This window comes from Tamandua tetradactyla, chromosome 1 (assembly GCF_023851605.1).
Source record: "Tamandua tetradactyla isolate mTamTet1 chromosome 1, mTamTet1.pri, whole genome shotgun sequence".
NCBI classification, from domain to species: domain Eukaryota; kingdom Metazoa; phylum Chordata; class Mammalia; order Pilosa; family Myrmecophagidae; genus Tamandua; species Tamandua tetradactyla.
Window position 1 is genome coordinate 165424281 of NC_135327.1, and position 5491 is coordinate 165429771.

The following is a 5491-nucleotide window of genomic DNA, read 5'->3' on the forward strand; positions in this document are numbered from 1 at the left end:
TAAAAGCAGTAAGAAAAGAAGTAAAAAGAAAATCACACCCATATACAGAGTTTCCTTCTCTTCCCAAGGAGAACATTTTATGCTGGGGACTGGCTGGGCACACCTTCTTTCCAATCCTTAAGGCTTGTTTATGGTTTTATTTCTTTTGATTTGGCCCCAACACTATACTATTCATGTCACTGATTGGGGGTTGGACTGATACAACCTCAGTCACTGACATTATTCTAGCTTTTTTTCACAGGATTATTCAATAGCTGTTTCAAACACAGGACTCCTCTCACCCTTTGTTGTCAATGGCTGTTAGTGGACATTAGGTAGATGCAGGTACTCTCTGGATTCATACACAGAATTTCAAATTAGACTTAGCCAGGAGAAAAAAAGCTGGCAAAAAGAAAGAAGAACAAATGATAAATGCGTGTCTTAACAAGATACTGAATAAGGACAGAATGATAAAATGCTATGTGAGTGTGTTGCAGCCCTTGAGCTTACATGCTTTTCAGGGTCAGCTGAAGGCCGCTGAGCAGTGACCACATCAGACATAGTGTCCATGTCCTCTCAGGGCTGGGCTTCCCTACGGGGTTCCCTGAGTGGTGGGAAGTCACCTGGCAGGGGACAAGGTGGAGAGTCCCATGTCAGGTAAGCTGTTCACTCCAGGCTTTGTGAATATATACAATCTGAGCAAGGACTTGCAGGAGCAGTCTCTGAGCCATACCTCTATCTGAGAGCAGAAGTATGAGTCTGAGGCAAGGGACCCGTGTCCCTCTCATCCTGCTCTGTTTCCATATGTGTGAGGAAATACATCTAAGGCAGCCATCAGGTACAGAAGGGTGGGGAAGGTTCCAGGCTGGTAACTGTGCAGTTATTAAAAAGAAAGCTTACACAAAGGGAAAAGAAAGTAGGATGGCTATGGTTCTTCCATTAATGTTAGTGAACTTTTCTTGGATTCTAGGAGGAAATGATAAGAAGAAAGGAAGAGGGGAGAGGAAAAGCAATGAAGAGCAAAGAATAAATAGAATGGTGCAGGGGTGGAAGTGGTGATGCAGGAGATGGCTCTGGAGAGGCACCTCCCTGTGAGGAGATAAAGAGTAGGGAGAAAGCCACTGTAGATGTGTTCTCCACACTTGGATGTTGGTTAGCCATGGCGTAAAATTCAGTTCAATTATCAGAACATAAGGGGACATATTGTACGCCAGACACCATGTTTCATGTTGTGAGATAAGGAAATGAAAGAACAGTTCCTCCCTCTAAGGGGATGATGGCAATATGGTAAGAGAGAAGACACAGTCACAAGGAACAAAAGTTCACGCCCCAGTCAAGGAAGACCTTTAATAAACATGTGAGGAAACAGCAGTGTGGGAACGGGGGAGAACAGAGCATTGCTGCCTTTGGAAAAGTCTCGTGGAGTCGGTGTGGGTATAAAGAACACCTGGGACTTAGGCAGACACGGATGAGGGGAACAGCCTGGCAGATCGAGGAGAGAGCTGGAGCACAGTGAGGCATGGAGCTGAGCAAGGGAAGAAGGTGAACTCTCTCATGAGGTTGAAAAGGGGGGTGAACAGAGTGGTGCCTGCATAAGCAGACTAGACCCAGTTAGGCAGAGCCTATAATGTCAGGCAGTGCAAGTCTGACTTACCTAGGAGTGTTCTTATGTGGATACAATAATGGCTATTAAGGAAGAGAGTGACAGAACTCCAACTATGTTGAAGGAAGATGAAAGTTAGAGATAATATGTAGGATGCATTAGCTAAGGCAGAGAATACAGGGAGGCAATTCTCCAGGTGTTTGTTTGCATTGCTGCAGGCCTTGCAAGCAGAAGCACTGACTGCTTTTGTTCTTGAGGTATCTTTTTGAGGATATTTTTTATGGCAAACAGACTTGGAAGATATATAGCGCCTCCCTGTGGAGTAAAGGACAGGTTTGCTTAAAGACTTGGAAGATATGGATCATGTCTTCCTCCAGAGCAAAGAACAAGCAGGCCTTCTGTTCATTGATAAAGACTCAGGTTCTCTAAGCTCAGGAGCTCCTCCCCCATAATGCAATCTACTATCTGTACAGGCATCCATCTGGGCCCACCTGCCGTGCCTCCATAGGATTTGGGAGTAAGGGGAATTGGCACAGAGATGTTGCTGATGTTGCTTGCTGTGCTGTGAGTAATAAATTACTTTGACTATTAGCCAACAGTTTTGTGTCTTCTGCTATAATCAATGAAGCTATGGCAGGCTAACTTACTATCTGTAAGTAGAGTAAACTCTCATATCCTTCACAGTTTTGATAGGGAGAATACTCTTAAGAAGCTATTTTATTAATCTTGATAGTAACTATCTGTTTTAGTGCAGAGATAAAATCTTGTTTTATTTAACTTTGTATCCAGATATTTGACATTTGCATCTGACTAATTTTTTTTGTATGGCAGGTTCACAGTTCATTATTTTTCCATGTGAGTATCCCATTATTGCAGCACGGCATTTGTTCAATTTTTGTTTGTTTGCTTTTTAGGGAAGTGCATAGACCAGGAATTGAACCCAGGTCTCCCACATGGCAGGTGAGAATTCTACTACTGAACTACCCTTGCATCCTCTATATGATTAATTATATACCATGCAGAAAATATACTTTTTTTTGTTCCAAGGTAATATGGACCACAGACTTCTGACCCAACCCCATTCATGATCATCGATTCATCCCTCAACTTCTGTCCTGGGTCTTACTCACTAGAGATTCAGAGCAAGAGCATGTCTCCAGGTGAGGGTGGGATCAGGGAGGCCTGTCATGTACAGAAACTTTTACACACGGAGTTTGCTCTTTCAGTGTGCTTAAATGAAACAAAATATCTCTTTTATTTTAAGCATTTGTTGTTTAGCCAGGAACTCAGCGCATAGAAGATGGTCAGTGAATATATATGGACTGAAAGTTCAAATGAAACAAAGTGATTGAAATTCACCAAAAAAACTAGTTGGAAACTCATCTTCAATTATCTACCCTAATACAAAAGATGGCATTGTGTTTTAATTTATTAATACATTACCTTTAGACAATATGATAGATACATTTAGGAATAACTCTTCAACTTACTATTTATGTGAACCTGAACATTACTTTATGAAACAAGAGGATTGGCCTCCTTTAAGCTCCTTTCTGTTAGGTCGGGGGAACAGGGAAGGGCACCGCAACCGGAGCTGCGGAGCCTGTGTCACCCCTCCCAACATGGCTTCTGGAATCCCCCCTTCCGGAGACCTGACTCCGGAGAACCGCCCCTTCTGGAGGTTACCTGACCCGCTTGCTTAAAAACTGCCCACACCATCACCCAGGCGCTGTCTTATCTCCCTCCATCTTGGATTTATTGAGCTCAGCCCGGAGCACAGAATGAACCCGCCTGCTTTAAATTTCCCAGTCTACCGTCCTTCTTTCTCACCCTTTCGCCTCCTAAACCTTTCACTTTCCATCACTGGATTCCGAGAAGCACAGTTCGTTGAGCTGAATAATAATGCTTTTTTCCAAATTCTTTTTTCTTCAGAGGTTTAGTCAGGAAAGTTATGTTAATTGGATAGAGGAAAAGATGAACAATCTGATTATGTGAGTGTGTTAAATAAACTTTTCAGTTTCTTTTGCTATTAATGGATGTCTTGCCCCATTCTTTGCAGTGAAGCAAAGCTTAAATGAAAGGGTGGCAACTTTTTAACCTTCTCCTAGGTTCATAATATCTTTAATCTCTTCCAAAGGTGACAAATAATAGATTATTTTAAGGATTTTGTCCCATGGTGATATTTTTACTACACTATAGAAATACAGTTCTAGTGCTGAAAAATTTATTTGGCATCCTGGTTATTTGCAACTAATAATTAGATTTTTTTTTTTTTTTTGCTGGAAGTGTGAAAATTCAGATAGAAAAAATTGATACTGCTTGAAGGACAGGCTTGTTAATTGTGATTGCACAAAAACAGATACCTGATGGTGCTGTTTCTCTCGCTAAGTGTAAAGATGGACATATGGCTGGGTGAGCCCAGTTTGTTGGACGATTATGCTAAAAAGGCCAAGGTCACAGGCTCGAGTCCAGTATGGCCCAGTCAGCTCTGGTCTGTTTTGCTCTTCCAACCATCTTAGAAACAGAAATCTAAATGGAATCATACTCTATGCTGGTGTGTTGGTTGTGACTTTATGCATAATGAATGGAGAAAAGTAGGTCACTGAATCCACTTCTGTTCTGTCTGCTTTAAGTTCATGAGTTCCTTATGTGCTGACATAACTTCATCCAACACGTAGTAATTCTTTAATGTGTTTAGAAGTGTATGCTAAGCAGGAGAGTTTGGTCTGGAAGTAGGATATGATACCTATTCCATGAGAGTTTTATAGCCTTGAATGAAAAGAGAAGCACATGAAACAAATCAAATCAAAATAAAGAAGATGTAGTATGGAGCAGTATATGACTAAACACTGAGAGTTGATGTTTTCTTAAGATAATGCATTTTCTTAAAATAATTTAAGAAAATTTTCTTAAAATAATTTTATTCATTTTCTTAAAATAATTTTATTCATCATTTTTAGAACTAATTTTTGAGTCAACTCATGTTTATCCCGAGCAAATTACATTATTTACAACTAAGTTATTTGTAATATCAGCCTAAAAATAAAATCTTTGTATGATTCTGTCCTTGGAAATGTTGCCTTGAGCGTGAGCGCATATTTCTGCAATACTGGGCAATTAGGAAAACCCCATCCACCCTTCATCCTGTATGTGTACATTCTTTATCTTTGCAGTGCAACCACTTTCTTTATCATTTTTAAAAATATTTTTATTGAGAAATATCCCACACATGTACAGTCCAACCATATTATATAATCAATGGCTCACAATATCATCACGCAATTGCATGTTCTTCATGATGATCATTTTTAGAACATTTGCATCACTCCAGAAAAAGAAAAAGAAAAAAAGAATTCATACATCCCATACCGCTTACCCCTCCCTCTTACTGACCACTAGTATTTCAACCTACCCAATTTTTTACCCTTTATTTCCCCTATTATTTATTTATCCTTATATTTTTAAACTCATCAGTCCATACCCTGGATAAAAGGAGCATCAGACACAATGTTTTCACAATCACACAGTCACATTGTGAAAGCTATATAGTTATACAGTCGTCTTCAAGAATCAAGGCTACTGGAACACAGCTCAACAGTTGCAGGTACTTCCTTCCAGCCACTCCAATAAACTAACAAGGGATATCTATATAATATGTAAGAATAGCCTCCTGATTCTGTTTGAGACTGTTTTGTCTCATTTCTCTCCTCCCCGTTTTGAGCCAGAAGGCTTTGTCACTCCCCTCTGCTGGGTCCTGGTTCATCCCTGGGAGTCACATCCCACGTTGCCAGGGAGATTGACGCCCCCTGGGAGTTATGTCCCAGGTAGTGGGGGAGGGCAGTGAGTTCACCTGCCAAGTTGGCTTAGAGAGAGAGGTCTCGTCTGCATAACAAAAGAGGTTTTCTGGTG

At 40.7% G+C, this 5491-nt stretch overlaps 1 long non-coding RNA gene across 1 annotated transcript; it reads left to right on the forward strand.

Annotated features, from left to right (window-relative positions):
• The first annotated feature begins 1367 nt into the window (after window positions 1–1367).
• On the forward strand, window positions 1368–2971 carry LOC143687207 (uncharacterized). Its single transcript, XR_013177458.1, has 4 exons — window positions 1368–1521; window positions 2056–2146; window positions 2497–2542; window positions 2630–2971. It is a non-coding gene; the product is annotated as an uncharacterized LOC143687207 (long non-coding RNA).
• The last annotated feature ends 2520 nt before the right edge of the window (window positions 2972–5491 follow it).